Raw genomic sequence first — 21,053 nt, forward strand, 5'->3', positions numbered from 1 at the left:
TCCAACTCACCGTCGACACCACTCGCCCCCGCGTTGTTACCGGCAGTCACCGCCCACGCGTACAACCGGGGTTTTATGTGGAGACCCGATACAATCACATCGTTTATCCTGCTGTATTGCTCCAAAGCTTGGACCCTGCTCTCCAAAAAGTCGAGTCGTTTGTCCTTCTCGGCGTTCTGGATCCGCAGCGTCATCACTTCCGCAACCAGCTCCATGATCGTTTTCTGCTGTTTACTCACAACAGACATCTCCTCCGTCAGAAAGTCAAGCGACTTTCTAATTTCGTCGATGTCCTCCTTGTTCTTCTTGGTTCCCATGTTGATTACCACTCGGACACTGGCTTAGAGACGAGCCACCCGAGGATAACACGTTAGCAGTGTTAGTAGCAAAAGTTTAGCAGCTCGGTAGCTTGTTGTAAAAAGTAGTAGCCTTGTGTAGGCAAAGTCCACACAAACTACACTAGTCCAGTACACTCACTTGACCATGCATTGGCATTTCCAAAGCACAATATCCAATTGTAGAAACAGGGGGAAAAATGGTTAAACTGAGAAATCCGCAAGGACGCTCTGCTGCGTGCTGCTGCTGCTGCATGTATATTTGTGCTTCCTGAAGCTTCTTTTTGGAACTACCTCAGGTTGAAAAATGTTCCCAGGAAGAATGTTGTCGTTTTTATGGCTTTAATGCCATAGACTCTAAAACTCTAGTGGAAACGGTGACAGCTCTAAAGTCATCCACCTGCTGCCTTAATGTTTTACCTACCAACTTCTTTAAGAATGTTTTTGACTGCCTATCAACAGACGTATTGCAAATAGTTAATAATTCTATTCAATCGGGCAATTTCCCAAAGGCTTTTAAAACTTTTAAACCTCTTTTAAAAAAGCGGAGCCTAGATGCCTGTTATCAACAACTACAGACCAATTTCAAATCTACCATTCATAAGTAAAATAATTGAGAAAGTTGTCCTCCAACAACTAAATCACTTCTTGGCTTCTACTGGCTGCCACAACAACTTCCAGTCAGGATTTCGACCTCTTCATAGCACAGAGATGGCCCTTCTTAAAGTTATTAATGACATCCGTCTAAACACAGACTCTGGCAAAACTTCAGTATTAATGTTATTGGACCTCAGTGCTGCATTTGACACTGTCGACCACTCAATACTTTTGGACGGGTTGGAAAACTGGGTGGGGATCTCAGGCACAGTTTTAAGCTGGTTCAAGTCATATCTACAAGATAGGAACTATTTTGTTTCCATTGGTGACTTTGTATCAGAACCAACCAACGTAACGTGTGGAGTCCCCCAAGGTTCAATCTTGGGGCCGACTTTATTTAACATCTATATGCTCCCACTAGGACAAATCATGCAAAATAATAACATTGACCATCATTGCTATGCCGATGACACCCAAATCTATGTAGCGCTATCACCAAATGACTATCGCCCCGTAGATCTTCTGTGCCAGTGCATTGAGCAAGTCAAACACTGGATGTGCCAAAATTTCCTACAACTAAATGAAGATAAAACTGAGATAATTGTTTTTGGTGCTAAAAAAGGTTTAAAGTCATCCAACACCTTCATTCACTGTCCCTGAAAACCTCAAATAAAGCCAGAAATCTTGGGGTTATTGTTATGGATCACACTCCTGCTGCTGCTCTTCCTGCTGTGCGTCCTGACAGGCGCGCCACGGGCCACGCCCACAGACGCACTCTCTCCGCTGCTGGCGCACCTCCTCGCGCCTGCAACCAATCCGTAATCCACACACCTGCCCGTGATGAACGATCTGCCTTCAAGAGCCAACGCAACCTGAGATCCGACGCCAGAACGGAGCTTCTCGTATCCAGTACAGTAAGCCCACACGTTCCTCGCTCACCCATTTGTGCATTTTCTCTCCCTGTGCTTCCTCCCCGCTGTGCTCATTGTCACTTGTGTTGTGTCTAGTGATGGGTTGATGAGGCCTCATGAAGCGTTTCGACACATTGCAAAACTGTATTGATACAGTGTCGATACTGTGTCACTAAATACTGACATCTGCTGGACATTAAAAATCCCTACAGGCAACCTATGGACCGACTCAACTGACACTGATTTTATGACCTAGTATATACAATAATATAAACCAAGTCATTGTATTTCATTTAGGATTATTTAATATCTTCATTTAAATAAAAATATATTTTTATCTTTTTTAGATACAGTCAAATAATGTGAACATGTATCATGACTAGGATGGTAGAAGGTGGGGATTGAACCCCAGTAACCGATTGCTGGCACGGCCACGCTACCAACTTCGCCACGCCGTCATTCCTGTACCTTCTCTAGTAACAGTAGTGATGGGTCCTGCAACACAGATGCATCGGCGCATGCGTCGAGCTCATAGAGCGAAACCCTGTGTCGGTGCGCGTACCGCTTTTAGAAAGTCACGTGACCGATCATGAGCTGCTTTGGTCACGTGACCGATACGCGAACTGTATCGCACTGACGCCTCCTCTGTGCCCTGTGAGCAACGTTCCCTCTAAGGTGCGCGCCTGCGCAATTGCGCAGTGCTCAAGCGTCCTCCGCGCACACCGTGCGCCGCACAGCCAATATATGCCGCGCACCAAATCAAACCCATCTGAATTCTAAACAAAATAAACACATTTATTCTGTGTAATTTTGAAATGCAACTTTGAGTGACAGTGACAACAAGCGGCCCTAATGGTGTTCGTCAACAACACGCATTGCGCCGCTTCCTAATAAACACAGTTTGACGCGCAGGCGTCAGTGCGATACAGTTCATGAGCGGTCACGTGACCAGAACAGCTCATGAGCGGTCACGTGACCAAAACAGCTCGTGTTCGGTCACGTGACTTTCTAAAAGCGATACGCGCACCGACACAGGGTATCGCTCTATGAGCTCGACGCATGCGCCGATGCATCGGTGTTGCCGGACCCATCACTAGTTGTGTCTTCTCCAGCTACCCGTCATCCTTTCTTGTCAAGCTGTGTGCCTTGTCACCTTGGACCTTCCCGTGGATTCCCCCTTGCCTTCCTGGATTTTCGACCTCACGCCTGCCCACTGACAACGACGCCGCGCTCCTGCCCTCGACTACCCGCCTGTCCTCCAACACTCGAGCCTGCCTTGCCCTTATTTGGACTTCCACCTGGATCAACACGCACCCTCAACATCCTCTAACAACCACGCTCAGATAAGTCTCACATTTAGTCACACTACATCTCTTTGGTTTAATTACACATCTCACTCACATATCCAGCTGTCAATAAACAGCTGACAGCTAAACGAAGTCATTGTTTCTGTCGTCTACTCCTCCCAGTAAAACGTCACAGTTATTTTAGATTCTGATTTACATTTCGACAGTCACATCAAATCAGTAACAAAATCGGCCTACTATCACCTCAAAAATGTAACAAGACTTAGAGGGCTCATGTCAGCTCAAGACTTAGAAAAACTTGTACATGCCTTTATTACCAGTAGGCTAGACTATTGTAATGGTCTCCTTGCAGGTCTTCCCAAAAAAACTGTCAGGCAGCTACAGCTTGTTCAGAACGCTGCTGCTAGAGTTCTAACAAAGACCAAAAGATGTGAGCACATTACACCAATTCTTAAATCCTTACATTGGCTCCCTGTACAACAGAGAATTGATTTCAAAATCCTCCTGCTCACATACATGGAATAGGGCCAAAGTATATCACTGATATGCTCCCACTATAGAAGCCCTCTAGATCACTAAGATCTTCTGAGACCAATCTGTTAGCGGTTCCCAGAGTAAACTCAAATCAAGGGAGAGCATCATTCAGTCACTATGCAACAAATAGCTGGAATAAACTTCCTGAAGATGTCAGACTTTCCCCAACTCTGACTACTTTTAAAATTAGACTGAAAACTTTTATGTTCACCTTAGCTTTCAGCTAAATCTTTTAACTTTTAACGTCCGCACTGTTTTTATTGTTATTGACTGCATTTTAATTTTGCTTTTATTTTCTTTCATTTCACTTTGTTGTCTGTGAAGCACTTTGAGTCTGCCTTGTGTATGAAAAGTGCTATACAAATAAAGGTGCCTTGCCTAAATGCGCCGAAAAATAGACCGTTTTGTACACTGTTTATGGGGTTCAATACACAGTAGTGTGCAAGTGGGTTCCTGTATAGTATCTCCAGCCGTGTCCATGTGGTGACATTAACTACGGTACTTTGAGAGGTGAAGTTGAACTAAGTAGGACATCACTGAAGGCCTAGGTGAGAAACGCACGGCCCGCCACTGCTTTAAGGTCATACTGTATATGTTTTCCTTCTTTCTGAGTTTCTTTGGTCGTGCAAAATGAAACATGGGTAACACTTTAGTATGGGGAACATATTCACCATTAATTAGTTGCTTATTAAAGTAACAAAGACTTAATTTAGAGTTATTTGGACACTAGGGCAGGGGTCGGCAACCCGCGGCTCCTTGACCACTCTGATGCGGCTCGGCTACATACATGCGGACCCATGCGGGCCATGCAAAATATGTTACTAATTTGCATGTTAATAAGCAACTAATTAATGGTGAATATGTGTTCCCCATACTAAAGCGTTACCGAAACATGATTGATATGGATTAAAAATTAATGATATCTAATTGTGATTAAACAAAATTAATCCAAAGCAACCTTGTGAGTAATCTAATTTTAAAAAATTATCTTTGATCGCACTAGTAATAAACTATTGTGAGAACAAGACAGCAAAGGTGTTGCTTATCGTTGAGTTTTTGGGGGGACAGAAACAATTAGATTTATGCAAAATTAAAATAACTACAGAACGCTATTCAACAACACAAACAAATCACATTTAAATACAGGCAGGTTTGCACCGCAACACAGCCTTTTATCAACTCAAAATGTTATGTTTTTTTCCTTTCAATCTTAAGGTTTCTTTTACAGGAGGTAAAGTGCATTACTGTAAAAGCACCGGTACATTTGCTTATATGCTGTGTCCTTCACCTGTACGCTGGCCTTAAAAGAGAAAAGAAGCATCCATCAGGCTGGGTGCCTACTCACTCAACTCTCTCCCCTCTTTCACTCACCAGATGATAGCATTCACAGACTTCCACTAATGAAAAACATTAGCCCTTGCAGACATTTGATTTAGGATCAAATATAATCAACATAGATCACCGATGCTTGTGCGTTTGTAGCAAACAACATTACCAAATATCTCTTCCAACTGAAAACCGAAAACACGACACTTACACACTCTTAAACTAATTGTAAGGACTGTGCAGGGCTTATCCACGAATAACAAAAGCATGACAAAAAATAAATGATGTAACATGATGTACTGTACTCCCAAAATATAACCTTTACTAGGCACTAAACCAATAATTTACCCTAGATATTTAGAAGAGGAACCTTTCCGTAAGTGGTTGACAACCTTTTTCCTCAAATCGTGCGACACATCTCCTTCACATTGAGTAGATAAGTTTATTGATTGATTACCCCACTCAGTGGCCTAGTGGTTAGAGTGTCCGCCCTGAGATCGCTAGGTTGTGAGTTCAAACCCCGGCCGAGTCATACCAAAGACTATAAAAATGGGACCCATTACCTCCCTGCTTGGCACTTAGCATCAAGGGTTGGAATTGGGGGTCAAATCACCAAAATGATTCCCGGGCACGGCCACCGCTGCTGCTCACTGCTCCCCTCAACAAGGGGATGGGTCAAAAGCAGAGGACAAATTTCACCACACCTAGTGTGTGTGTGTGACTATCATTGGTACTTTAACTTAACTTAAGATTGTGGCATGTGGAATATTGCACCGCATCTCAATGGTTATGGCAACAGTGGCTGGAATTGAAACATTTTGTACTTGTTTCTCCAAAGCACTTTAAAGTGTCTGCTGTATGTCATGCATGGGGATTAAGCAGACCAAGGAAGAACTGGAGTGTTTTCAGCTTGCAGGAATTCTGTAAAGATAACCTTTGCGACATGGGGCCATGCATTATCATGATGTAACAAAGTAATTGTGTTGTATGAATTACAAGACAATGTACCTTAAGACTAATTAATAATATGTACACATTCATGACATCATCTAAACTTAGCCTCAACATAACTTTTGTTCATTTTCCCTTGCTTAAACAAAAGCTGCACTTTTTGAGAATGTTGTCCATCATTCACAATCCCTGTGCATAGCTACAAATTTGGTGTTTGCAATCCAGTAGCTCTAGCTACAATACCACCACCCCTTCTCGAATAGTAAAAGACAAATCTAACCATAAACAGTCCGGTCAGTCATTTGAAAAATGGGTCTGGCCACGCTGTTTATTTTTAGATTTGTATTATTTTTTTGCAACTGCATTAAAATACTTTAAATTAAGCTATACAATGAAATGATTACCACCCAATCAGATTGTTGACATAATTGTAACATTTATAATAAAGATAATAATATGCACTCGTAATGCACCCTTATTAATTTGATAGTCATCTGATTGTGTATAGGAGTTTCAGAATTAATTTTGTACTTGCGTCATAAATACTGTCATGTCTGTTCATGTTTTTGTTTTGGCCATGTGTTTGTTTTTTGGACTCTTTTTAGTTCCTGGTTGCACTTCCTTGTTTGGTTTGGTTTCCATGGTCACCCATTAGTTTTCACCTGTCATGTCACGCACCTGTTTCACGTTTTGAGTCACGCACCTGTTGTTAATCATGTCTGTTATTTAAGTCTTTCTTTCTGTTCACTCGTTCTGCGTTCATTGTCTTTGTCACATCGGTTCATGTCCCTTGCTGAACAAGTAAGTTTTCATAGTCCACGTCATAGCTTCTGCTCAGTAGCAGCTTCATTTGTGTTTTTGGCACGCTTGCTTTTTTGCTTTATTGTTTGCTTTTTTGATGGTAGTTTGAGCGATGTATGTTGAATAAATCCAAGCTCACCTTCACGCTGTCGTCCGGAGCCGTTTTTTGCATTGGAAGAACAACCCCGCAGCCAGCTGCGACCCACCCTCGTGACAAATACAAAGGTCTTTGTTGTAATAAAAACTTTTTAAAAACATGCTAAAATCCAAAAATAACATCGTGATATAAATCTCTAGTTTTAGGGATTATTCAACCAAACTGTTAAAGGCCTACTGAAATGAATTTTTTTTATTTAAACGGGGATAGCAGATCTATTCTATGTGTCATACTTGATCATTTCGCGATATTGCCATATTTTTGCTGAAAGGATTTAGTATAGAACAACGACGATAAAGATTGCAACTTTTGGTATCTGATAAAAAAAAGGCTTGCCCCTACCGGAAGTAGCGTGACGTAGTCAGTTGAACATATACGCAAAGTTCCCTATTGTTTACAATGATGGCCGCATGAAGTGAGAGAGATTCGGACCGAGAAAGCGACAATTTCCCCATTAATTTGAGCGAGGATGAAAGATTTGTGGATGAGTAAAGTGCAAGTGAAGGACTAGTGGGGAGTTGAAGCTATTCAGATAGGGAAGATGCTGTGAGAGCCGGGGGTGACCTGATATTCAGCTGGGAATGACTACAACAGTAAATAAACACAAGACATATATATACTCTATTAGCCACAACACAACCAGGCTTATATTTAATATGCCACAAATTAATCCTGCATAAAAACACCTGCGTGTTTGTTATGCTAGCTCCTAGCTCCTCTGCTAGCTCCTAGCTCCATAGAACACGCCAATACAATTCAAACACCTGATCAACACACACAATCACTCAGCCCAAAAGACCGTTCACCTAACCCAAGGTTCATAAAGCTTATATATTTTTAAAAAGTTACGTACATGACGCGCACATACGGTCAAGCTATCAAATGTTTAGCAGCCAAGGCTGCATACTCACGGTACCTGATATTCAGCTGGGAATGACTACAACAGTAAATAAACACAAGACATATATATACTCTATTAGCCACAACACAACCAGGCTTATATTTAATATGCCACAAATTAATCCTGCATAAAAACACCTGCGTGTTTGTTATGCTAGCTCCTAGCTCCTATGCTAGCTCCTAGCTCCATAGAACACGCCAATACAATTCAAACACCTGATCAACACACACAATCACTCAGCCCAAAAGACCGTTCACCTAACCCAAGGTTCATAAAGCTTATATATTTTAAAAAAGTTACGTACATACGCAAAAAAAAGTTGCGCACGTACGGTCAAGCGATCAAATGTTTAGAAGCCAAAGCTGCATACTCACAGTAGCACGTCTGCGTCTTTGTCATCCAAATCAAAGTAATCCTGGTAAGAGTCTGTGTTGTCCCAGTTCTCTACAAGCGTCTGTGTATCGAAGTCAAAAGTCCTCCTGGTTAGAGTCTCTGTTATCCGAGTTCTTCCATCTTGACTGCATCTTTCGGGAATGTAAACAAAGAAGCGCCGGCTGTGTACTGTTGTTGCTGACTACGTTCGAAAAATACGTCCATTTCGCACCGACAACTTTCTTCTTTGCTTGCTCAGCTTCCTTCTCCATAATGCAATGAACATGATTGCAACAGATTCACGAACACAGATGTCCAGAATACTGTGGAATTATGAAATGAAAACAGAGCTTTTTCGTATTGGCTTCAATGTGGAAGGCATACCCGTGTTCGCCGGGCCACGTCACGCGCATACGTCATCCTCAGAGGCGTTTCGAACCGAAAGTTTAGCGGCAAATTTAAAATGTCACTTTATAAGTTAACCCGGCCGTATTGGCATGTGTTATAATGTTAAGATTTCATCATTGATATATAAACTATCAGACTGCGTGGTCGGTAGTAGTGGGTTTCAGTAGGCCTTTAAGGGGGTTATATTTTCATAAAGTCATGGACTAGGCACAGGACATGTACTTTAAAGGCCTACTGAAAGCCACTACTACCGACCACGCAGTCTGATAGTTTATATATCAATGATGAAATCTTAACATTGCAACACATGCCAATACGGCCGGGTTAACTTATAAAGTGACATTTAAAACTTCCCGGGAAATATCCGGCTGAAACATCGCGGTATGATGACGTATGCGCGTGACGAAGTCCGAGTAACGGAAGTTATGGTACCCCGTAGAATCCTATACAAAAAGCTCTGTTTTCATTTCATAATTCCACAGTATTCTGGACATCTTTTGCAATTTTTTTAATGAACAATGAAGGCTGCAAAGAAGACAGTTGTAGGTGGGACCAGTGTATTAGCAGCGGACTACAGCAACACAACCAGGAGGACTTTGTTGGAGCGCTAGCCGCGCTAGCCGCCGACCTCACCTTGACTTCCTACGTCTCCGGGCCGCCAAACGCATCGGGTGAAGTCCTTCGTCCTTCTGCCGATCGCTGGAACGCAGGTGAGCACGGGTGTTGATGAGCAAATGAGGGCTGGCTGACATAGGTGGAGAGCTAATGTTTTTAGCATAGCTCTGTGCAGTCCGGTTGCTAAGTTAGCTTCAATGGCGTCGTTAGCACAGCATTGTTAACCTTCGCCAGCCTGGAAAGCATTAACCGTGTATTTACATGTCCACGGTTTAATAGTATTGTTGATTTTCTATCTATCCTTCCAGTCAGGGGTTTATTTCTTTTGTTTCTATATGCAGTTAAAGCAAGATGCTATCACGTTAGCTCGTAGCTAAAGCATTTCGCCGATGTATTGTCGTGGAGATAAAAGGCACTGAATGTCCATTTCGCGTTCTCGACTCTCATTTTCAAGAGGATATAGTATCCGAGGTGGTTTAAAATACAATACTGTGATCTACAATAGAAAAAGGAGAGTGTGGAATCCAATGAGCCAGCTTGTACCTAAGTTACGGTCAGAGCGAAAAAAGATACGTCCATCCCTGCCTCTCAAGTCATTCACTGTAACGTTCCTCATCTACGAATCTTTCATCCTCGCTCAAATTAATGGGGTAATCATCACTTTCTCGGTCCGAATCTCTCTCGCTCCATTGTAAACAACGGGGAATTGTGAGGAATCCTAGCTCCTGTGACGTCACGCTACTTCCGGTACAGGCAAGGCTTTTTTTTATCAGCGAGCAAAAGTTGCAAACTTTATCGTCGATTTTCTCTACTAAATCCTTTCAGCAAAAATATGGCAATATCGCGAAATGATCAAGTATGACACATAGAATGGATCTGCTATTCCCGATTAAATTTTTAAAAAATCATTTCAGTAGGCCTTTAAGTATGTATTTCCCTTTTTTGTACATGTAATGTAAGACTTTCATCGCATCAAATGGATAATACTGTAATGTCAAAAGTCATATTTTATGCTCTTCAAAAATACTTTACGTAACAGGAGCGCTTTGCTATTTTTAAGAACCGACTTTTAAAAAAGACACTAGTCATACTGTATATCTGCTGTATGACAGATGTGTTTTCAAGGACCTACTTAAAAAATCAAAATACAAAGATGTTTGTGGAATTTTCCGGCTGCTTTTAGAAATCTGTCATCACAAACTCGCATGTCTGTGGTAATTGTGACCCCAAGATGCAGGAAACAGGAGGATAACGTGCAGGCAAGACAAGTATTTCATTATTGTAACACAGGATACTTTGTTTAGCTCACAGCACACAGCAAACAGAGTTAGTAACATTTAAACACAAAACAATCCCCGAGCCCTGACTACAGAGTGAAGCAGGCATTTATTGGCAACTACGACAAGGTGTGATCAAGCCAATCAGGGACAGGTGAGGGAAAGAGCGCTCAGGGAGACATACAGGAAATGGAACCAAAATAAAAGCTCCTGACCAGGAAACAAATGCAGAAACTAAAAGAAACAAGACCTGATGTGACAGATCGTCACATCTGCTGCAGAATTGTTAGCAGGTATGTTTTTACCAGCTGTTATTCAATTGTCTTCGCTGGCCAGAGTTGGCCTGCTGGCTAACCAAATAAATAGTTCTGCGTGACATACCAAAAGAAGCTCTAGGTCAGCTTTGTTTCGCCTCTGCCATGAGCAGTGTCTTTGTGCTTGTTAGACTGCATATCTTTGGTCAGGTCAAGTGTTTGCTACGTTGTTAGCGATCAGTGCTATATGCTAATATGCTAGCCAGCTATACTCTGTGCACGGTGCCAACTAAGGCGCTGCACATGGTCACTCTCTGCAGATTCTTTTTTGGCCGTCTTTGATGCCGCTGTGATCGCGAGCTTAAAAATAAACACATTCCCACAATATCTATTCATCATCCATCCATCCATTTTCTACCGCTTGTCCCGTTCGGGGTCGCGGGGGGTGCTGGAGCCTATCTCAGCTGCATTCGGGCAGAAGGCGGGTTACACTCTGGACAAGTCGCCACCTCATCACAGGGCCAACACAGATAGACATTATATCACAATTAAATTGACAAACATGAGTATTTTATATCCTCACAAAAACGTCACAATCAGGGATATTTTCAATGTAGTCGGGATGTTGGTGGACTAATGTCTATGGATGTTCTCATTCATCCAGGTCATTGTCATCTCAGGACATTCAATCGATCGCAACTGGACTGTTTGGTTTGTCTTAGAAGACGTATCTGACCAATCAAAGTCTATGAGCACAAACTGATGAAGTCTACTCGGATGAGCGGCGAAATGTCTTCTAAGACGCTCATCTGAGTAGGCTTCATCAGTTCGTGCTCATAGACTTAGATTGGTCAGATCTAGTCTAGACTTAGATTGGTCAGATCTAAACTACATCTGACCAATCAAAGTCTATGAGCACAAACTGATGAAGCCTACTCGGATGAGCGGCGAAACGTCTTCTAAGACAAATCAAACAGTCCAGTTGCGATCGATTGAATGCCAAGATGGTAGACTAATTCACATGCCTTGACCTGCATATTAACTAAGCAATAGTGACATAGTTATATTTTGAGGAACTACAGTTTCTGACATAGTGATACAGTGTCTTGCTCACGGCGTCTCACTCGTACTGCTCATCCGGCCACGAGCGAGAAGCCAAGCTAACTACTTAAGCTTCTTCTGCTGCTGCTGTGTCATCTTTGTGTTTGTAATAGCACTAAGTAACTTTTCAACCTTCATAAAATATAACATTTCAACCTTCATAAAATATTTTCATAACTTTTGGGATGATACATTGACTTACAACTCCGGCTTATTAGTGATTCCCAGAGCCCAAAAAAAGTCTGCGGGCTATAGAGCGTTTTCTATTCGGGCTCCAGTACTCTGGAAGGCCCTACTGGTAACAGTTAGAGATGCTACCTCAGTAGCAGCATTTAAGTCCCATCTTAAAACTCATTTGTATACTCTAGCCCAGGGGTGTCAAACTCAAATACAGAGTGGGCCAAAATTTAAAACTGAACAAAGCCGCGGGCCAAGGTTGAACAAATTAACCTTTTAATAGGGACCCAAACAAGTTTTGCATTGAATATTGAACAAGCAAGGCTTATATAACTTTATAGTGACATGCAAAATCAAGTTTCAAATAATAATAATAATAATTAAAAAAATATCAATGGCATATCAAATACAATTTAAATAAAAATGTAATGCCTCTTTTCTATTTGCAGCCTTCTGAGGTAAATATCAACATTAACTTTTTCCACAGGCTAATAAATTTAAAAATAAAATAAGAATGAATAAACCAATCATTCAGGACTTTAAACTGCTCAGTTTGCAACACACTGATCTAATCTGATGTGCCCAAGCCAGATACCTGCCATCTTTTCTTGGATGCTAGTTCATTAATGTCGGGGCTCAGGCTTTGAGTTGAGGCATCTTTCATTATCGAACGAAGTTGTTCATCAGTCATTATATCTCGTCCACCGGGACCACAGTCTTGGGGGCGGGCTTTAAAGGCACTGCGTTTATCGTCCTCCACGAGCTGTCGTCACATCTGCTTTTCATCCATTTCAACAACGTGCCGGCCCGATCACAAAATGTGAGACTTTAGCACGCACACACACGTAAATGCAATGCATACTTGGCCAACAGCGATACAGGTTACACTGACGGTGCCCGTATAAATATCTTTAGCACTGTTAGAAATATGCGCCACACTGTGAATCCACACCAAACAAGAATGACAGACACATTTCGGGAGAACATTAGGGCAGTAACACAACATAAACACAACAAAACAAATACCCAGAATCCCATGCAGCCCTAACTCTTCCGGGCTGCAATATACACCCCAGCTACCGACATCAGTGTCTGAATGTGTGTGTGAATGTGGAATGTGGAAATAGTGTCAAAGCGCTTTGAGTACCTTGAAGGTAGAAAAGCACTATACAAGTATAATCCATTTATAAAAACAAAACAATGCGATGACTGCAAACCACAAGTATAACGTTTGAGTAAAATATGTAGGTTCCCACTGTGGAAGGATCAGTCATACTGAATCATTGTGGTTTTTTTCGTGTTAGTTTGACACTATATGCGCTCGTCCTCATGGGAAATGTGGTCTTCCTTCAGGCAAAACACTAGCGCTTTGGTCCACTGGTGCCGCCAAAATCAACCAAAACTTAAAGTTCTTAAGTGGGGCTTTAATGCTAGGTTATAAATCATGCCTATCACCTTTATAGTAGAAGATCGTGGCACCAAAGCTGAAAAATTGGTCAAATTTGAAATCATGCACGCTACATAACAATTTAGACCGACTGAATTAGTAGTTACTTGCTCTCAGAAAATAGAATGCAGCATAAGACCTCACAAATTCGCTAAGAAGACCAGGACTTTCTCTCTGAGAAGTCTTCTGCTGAAATATACAACCGTCGCATCAGTCGGTATCCGAGTGAGAGCGGCCTTTGAAATTGACTGTTTTATGGTTTTATTGGAAATATTTAGCACCAGTATTACGCTTAACAATGCTCCAAGTCGCTTACAAAGTCTGCCATGATTTGTGTTACACAAAGTGTTCTTTTTGCAGTTGTCAAAGTCAAAGTCCCAACGATAGTCACACATACTAGGTGTGGTGAAATGTGTCCTCTGCATTTGATCCATCCCCATGTTCACCCCCTGGGAGGTGAGGGGAGCAGTGAGCAGCAGCGAGCGCCACGCTCGGGAATCGTATGGTGATTTAACCCCCAATTCCAACCCTTGATGCTGAGTGCCAAGCAGGGAGGTAATGGGTCCCATTTTTATAGTCTTTGGTATGACTCGGCCGGGGTTTGAACTCACAACCTTCCAGTCACAGGGTGGACACTCTAACCACAAGGCCACTGAGCTGTTGCTGAAAGAAGTAGTGTTCACTGCTATGTGTTCTGTGAAATCAATGCGCAAAGGATAGAAGTTATAGTAATGTTTAAAATTACCAAAATATTGTAAGTACCTGTTACGTTACATACATACTCACAACATGCATATAAAACGTTGGCAGTTTTGGGCTTTATAGGCGGAATATTTAGCTGCCTCGTACAATCTTTTTTTTTTTCTACTATTTGGAACGCACAGAAAAGGGAAAGACATTTGTGTGGTTATCGCTCATAAGTGCAGTTTTTTCTTTAAGAGTGTCCACAACTCTACCACTACCATACATAGGTCACTCTTCCCCACAACTTTTTCATCAGTAATTCACTACCTGAGCTGACACCGTACCTGCTTCCTGCCATGAGCCACAGGGAACAACTCTGGTAGACATTTGCTGTGTGCATGATAATAATGCTATTTGGAAACCTGTGTTACTTGCAGCGTCGCACCGCATTAAACAACTGTACCTCCTAGAGCAGGGGTGTCGAACACGGCCGCTTGTAACTGTACATAATATATGAATATAAATGTTTAAGATATTATGATATTTTAAAATTAATTGATGTGCATTTGATTATTATATTTGTATTACATACACTGTAGAAAAAAAAAAAAAAAAAAATCAGTTAAAAAAAAAAAAAAACTTCACCGTAAAGTGTACGATGGTTTTTACAGCATATTACTGTAAATGGAAAGACGGTACGATAGGTTGTTTTTTTTACTGTAAAATCCCGGCAACTGAGCTGCCAGTTTTTTTTACTGTAAAAGATATTGTCATTTCTACAGTGTACAATTTGATGAATAACTTGCTTTGATATAACTCAAGCAGATATTTATTTTGTTTTAATTTTAAAAAGTTTGAAATTAATAACAGTATAATATTTGTTGCATTATTAGATAATCAATCAATCAATCAATCAATGTTTATTTATATAGCCCTAAATCACAAGTTTAAAATATATTTAATAGCATGCAATTCATGTATTTCTCTCCGTCACAATGAAAAGATTACATTTAGTAAATGATGAAATGCTTTATTGACTCATTACTTCAGGGCTTTCGCGGACTGCGTTAAACGATGTGGCGGGCCAAATCTGGCCCCCATGCCTTGAGTTTGACACCTGTGTTTTAGAGAGTCATTTTTCACTAAAAATGTTCTTTACTCAGAATCTTGATACGTCGTGTTTGCCAGGTGCATTATTTTGACAAAGCTGAAGTGCTCCTAAATACTTTAACAAAATTATAAACCAAATTAGAGAACTGTAAGCTATTTCAGTTTGTTAAAATGTGGTGCATTTGTTGAATGGCCACGGAAAATTACCTTTGAAAATTGATCATTAAAGCATATTGTACAGATAACACTGAGCAAATGATCGCAGAGGATGCCATCAGATTACATCAGTCCCTTAACTGGTATCACAGTTTGAGAAGTGTCTTTATTTCGGCCTCCCATGTGGAAGTATAATTGTGTAGATCCCTGCGTACGCTTGATGGTGACAATTTTGTAATCCAAGACTGGTTTTGTGGCTCCTGAGAGACTGAAAGCGCCACCATTACCAGCTTCCTTGTTGAGTATAAAGACTTCGAATAGCGTTCATGAGTGTGCTTCCTCAGCCTGTTTGACATGGACAGACTCAAGCATTCTGCAGTATAACTAAAGGATACTTTCACATAAAAAAAGGGGGAAATAGATGAAACATTCAGATTCCCAGCAAAGTCCTTGAAAATCCTTTCTGTCATTACATGATGGACATCTTTAAGCATAGAAAACTTGAAGACTGAGCTTGGTGCACCACAATAGAAAACCTTGAGCTGCATTGATGATGAGGTTAGGTGACAGAGGTGCAGGCAGTGTTAAGGCAGCCAGCACAGCAATATTGCCAGGGAAATGGGCAAGTGAAAGCCATTCCCGAGATGTGACAGCACTGACAGCTAACACACTGAAACGTATTAACGCCTAGAAACATTTAATACATTCACAATTGGATACAGTTATTCACATTCCGAGTGATCTTCACAGACCCCAAGGGCCTCCTTGTTACATGCATGAAACTGTACACCTGAGCATTTCTCCTCCTAACACCAGTGTGTCTTGTAAACAGTACAGAACAACCTAGATTCTATAAAGAAAAAAGACTAAATATAACACTGTGCTGCAGAGGGAAGCCACAGCCCCTCCTAGCTCATGCATGGTACACCTCAGCTGGGAGATCTGAGTTGCACCAGATGTGTCATACAGGAGCATATTTAGCAACAAATTGGATGATTAACAGAGTTGCGCAGGAAACAATGAGAAATTTGGCAGTGGCCCTGGCCTTGTGGAGTGACGGGCTTTGAGGGCCGATAGAGCGGATGGGACAGCGACAAAGATCAAACAACGTACCGTGCATCCTTGGTCTGGCATCAATACTTTACTGTCTGCACTCACAAGTGAGCTTGTTCTGCTCGAGCAGTGTTGCACGGCTTGCTCTTCATGGCAAGTTATCACCATCACCTTTAGCTCCGCCCCCTCAACATTAATTATGCAGCTCAATGCAGCACTCTGAATCCCTGCTGCAGCTCACTCACACTATCCCCAACCAATTCCTCGTGCTCTCACTCCACGTCTGGTACAAACATCCTCCAAGAGCTATTAGTGGTTAATGCAACAGTAAATAGGAATGTATGGAATGTCGTTTTTTTATACATAAATATTTCGTGGGACTGTCCCTGAATATAAAAAAGACCTATTCATGCTCTGCCCCTTCTTACACTGTGTGCAATTCTTACCATGTCAGCACCTATTTTTACTACTTCACTCCCAAAGGCTATACTGCTGCTTTAGTGTGAATCTGAGGCAAACAATGTGCGATGTGTTGTACTTAATATCTCTTAATGGCATCTCTCCGGCGGGGCGTATTTGACTGGCCGACCCGTGAGCACAGCAAACATGACCAGACCTTGTCACAGGGAGCAGAGAAAGTCCACACTAACAGTGTGATCCAGCCACATCAGCAAACAGAGGGAAACCATAGAGGAGCTATAATGAGGGAAGCTCTCACGCGGCACGTGGCCGTCCCGCCCCCGGGCAGGCAGTAGGACGCAAACGTGGCAGCTGATTATAGAAGCAGAAACAAGCTTTGCTGTCATTTCCTAGACCTTTAACATGATTACGATTCATTTCACATCAGCATGCATGTGTTCATGTGCCTGCACGTATGTGCACAGGGACAACAATGCTTGTCCTGCCAAAAGCTGTATAATTAATCCCACTGAACTTAAATGTATGGCTTGCCTGTGTGAGTCAACCATGCACGCTGCCTGACTTTAAATTTGATAAATTGCATTTTCTTTCTCTCTCATGAGCTCACATGAAATGTGGGTCGCGATGGATCATTATTTCTAATTTGCTATACAGGGAATCGCCTTCAAACTGTCAGACAATTGGCATACAAGCACCACTTATTAAAGGGTTCGTGTTGCACGACTATTGATGCCAGTTCAATAAATTGCCTGTCTGTGTGTGCAAATATGTTACCTCTGGAACAAAAGCAAACTGTGAGGCAGATGTTGCTAATGAGGAAAACATGGCCAGGGGAGGTAGGATCATTCAGCTGGTATTGGGTGAAAGTGCTACACGATTACATAATCAAGGAGGGACCATGTGCTACTCACTCTTACTACATGACAATGCGCTAGCTGCTTTTTCATTTAAAAAAAAACAAAAAAACACTGTTTCCTTCTTTTCTTTAAATGCACCCCACAAGAGGACCACAATGTTGGGTCAAAAGCTGTTCTGCAGGAAGCCCGCTATGCTGCGCTGCTCTGCTCCTACAGGGGTCTCTTCAATACATGGAACCGGATGGCAAGCAGAGAACGCAGCGGGGGCTGGGCACTGCAATGTACTGCAGTGCTCGGAGCTCCGCTATGCACACCCACTCTCTTCCAATCTTGCTCTGCCTTTGAACATGTCTCCATCTCTCGCGCTCACTACCTCTAGCATTCAGTCACTTATTCTCATATTGTCTTTCTCCTTTAATGTCTCATCACTTTTGTCCTTTCTTTAAGCATCCCTGCCGACTCTGCCAATTGTACACAGGATCATAATATACCGGATTTAAATATTCACCTGAAAGCCTTAACTGTCTTGGGTACTGTACACTTTACAATACTTCAAAGTCTATAAAGGCATCTCATATCCTTGCATTGCTTTGTCGTTTTGCCCTGGTAAAAAAAAAAGTTTTCAACAGTAGCATGTCACATTGAATCCACCTTGACCTACCAATCAATGTTTCGCATGTCAGTCTGGGACAGAATGTGCCAAACACACAGTTGTAGTTTTTATATGCAACTTCGCTGACAAAACACAACATATGCTTTCAGCACATGCTATGTCTGTTGGTAACGTTTGCTGGAAATATACAGTACACCTCTAACGATTTGAGCTAAATCCCAGGATACGTACGTTTAAACTGTCTCATTAGAGGCACTAAGAGATGCTATCTTTACAAAGGATACAAGCTAATTCTTGGGATCAGTGTGGGGTCTCATTTCCGTTTTCCATTAGTGTGCTGAGGTTTATGATGTGATGCGTGCTAGCTGCATCCTGCAGAGACACGTCTCTGCTTCCTCTCAACCATGGCATGAAATAAAGATTTATGTCTCTGCAGATGTCAAATCAGCAAGGGCTGCAGTCATTACGTGTTTGCACATTCTCTCAGAGTTTGCACACAACTGCCAGCCTTGTGGGTACTCCAAAGCACAATTAGCAGCAAGATATTATAGATCTCTCTGGACTATGCTGACAACAACCTTGATAATATTTTGCTGCAACAGAGCATTTTTGATGGTTGCTGTGTTGCTACTGTGAAAATGTTCCCATCTGGAACATCCAGTGATAATTAAAGAAGACAAAAAAGGGTCATGGGTTTTCAAGCTGCTGCACAAATGTAAGTCCCAGCTATGAGGCTGAATGTTGTGTGTTCTAGAAGAGAGACCCATGAATAATTTAATATTTTGTCCATGTGCAAGATGGATGTGCAAAATCTACTGCAGTGTACTGCAAGATGAAGGGAAAACTGCAATGGCAATTTATAACTTGATAGCATTCACATGCTCATTGACCCTATATGAGAATGTTAAGTGTGGCTGCATACTCTCTCCATGGGGCTGAAATTGTGTACACTTTTCTCACAGCCTCTGCATATCCCTGCAGATCAGCCAATTTTAAATAATTGAAGCATTCCCAAAACCTAGGAAGATTGTCAATGTTCAACCATTATATCATGCTTTTCAAACTTTTTATGGTGGGATGTTCTCCTAAATATTAAGAAAAGTGCTCAATGTACTCTAGCTGTCTAAAATACACTATGCCTTTATTTCCTCCAGTACTGCAGCAGGCCACCTCATACAGATATTTTAGAGAAACCACACAGTGCCCACTGCTGGACAGTGTCAGCTCGGACTAAATGTTCATGACAAACCATGAAGGTCAGATTTACCGGGGACAAAAATGACACATAGATGCAGTATAGAGGGTGAAGGAGAGTTTAGGTTATCCTTTGGTGGAAAAAAAGCGTTGGTTTGTTTAGTCGATTAAACACCTAAATGACACTCGTGAACATCTGAAAGCCACTTTTACTGCAGGCAAGGACAGCAGAATGTCCCAGAACAACAACCCTGATCAGCAGGCTCAAACCATCAGAGCAAATCTGTTATCTAAGCAACCTCACTTACACAGTCGCTACAGTCCCATGATAAACTTTACTGCTATCCCAAGCGGGGTTATAAAAAAACATTTTGTTTTTTTTTAAAGAAAATAATTAAAAGATTTCAGTTCCTATGCTTCACAATGCAGTGATGCCAGAGCCGCTCCACTCAGGGATGTAATGGGATACTGCAGCACTAGAGAACCGTGTGCACACAAACTTGCCTAGAAGCATCAGGGAGTCCCGCTCTAACCTCTCCCCCTCCCTCTCACTCTGCATTGCTCTGCTTTACTGCAAACTGTTTCTTCTCTAATGGATTCAAATCTACAAATAGTGGTTGTTTGGTTAATCAGCCCTAAACACACAGCAACAAAATGAAACACTCAAGAAGTTTCAAAAGAAGTGTAGAAAGCCGTCATACCATAAAAAGAGAAGCAGCTGCTTACCTTTTGTGAGTGGCTTGCTCTCCACTGGGCACTGAGCCGTCCTCCTTGGGCACCAACACACTTCGAGAATAGAAAGGAAAACAATCAGTGTCCCTTTACTCTGTCTTATTTCCACTTTCAGATAGAATAGGTCTTAACACAGCCTTAAGGACACACCTTTGCTCTGTCCTGCTGTAAACTCCACACACACACAGAGGCACCTATCAAGTCAAATTGATAAAGATCTGCTCAGGGGAGGGATGCAAACCACACACACTCACACACTGCAGTTTTTTCTTCCTCTTGCCCACTCGCTCTGCTGCTTCCCCCCCTGCTGTCTTTGCCTGCACTGCCTGCTGATTGGCCAAGCTGCTCTTCAATAACATAAGCTCTGTTCATTAGTTGGAAGGGGGGCTCCTCCCGCCCAGCTCATCTCTCCTTGTTTCCCTTTTTCCCTAAGAGCCTGTGGACAAGAACGCTGAGCTCTGCAATTTTATGCGCATAGAGCAAAGAAAAAGGGAATGGAGGACAGAGTGATGAGGGGGGGATGGACAGAGGAGAAAAAGAAGTGGGACTCTCGGGAGGGGTGGGGTGGATGGATGGAGGCTCGATTAGCGGGCTGCAATGGGACAAGCTGAGGCAGCGTGAGGGACAAAGAGGGGGCAGAATGGGACGTCGAGCCGCACCAGCCGCGGCATGTGGAAGGAGATTTCCCAACGCTGGCTGCAGCGAGGAAGCTCTGCTGCAGTGTGCAGCCTAATTGTCAGGCAAGGAAGGGAGATGGGAGAGG

General features: G+C 42.2%; 1 protein-coding gene across 4 annotated transcripts in view; it reads right to left on the reverse strand.

Moving 5' to 3' along the window:
* The window catches only part of LOC133653691 (synaptotagmin-2-like), a 164,228-nt gene extending 143,660 nt beyond the window's left edge, over positions 1-20,568 (reverse strand). For 2 of the 4 annotated variants that reach the window (XM_062053256.1, XM_062053255.1), the window contains exons 1-2: positions 20,441-20,536; positions 20,285-20,344 (exon numbers count right to left, since the gene is read on the reverse strand). The gene's annotated coding sequence lies outside the window, so the exon portion shown is untranslated. Of the gene's footprint in view, positions 1-20,284 lie in introns of all 4 variants that reach the window. The other 2 variants (XM_062053254.1, XM_062053259.1) reach the window with 2 other exon arrangements.
* Between the last annotated feature and the right edge of the window lie 485 nt (positions 20,569-21,053).

Source organism: Entelurus aequoreus, linkage group LG07, assembly GCF_033978785.1.
Source record: "Entelurus aequoreus isolate RoL-2023_Sb linkage group LG07, RoL_Eaeq_v1.1, whole genome shotgun sequence".
NCBI lineage: Eukaryota > Metazoa > Chordata > Actinopteri > Syngnathiformes > Syngnathidae > Entelurus > Entelurus aequoreus.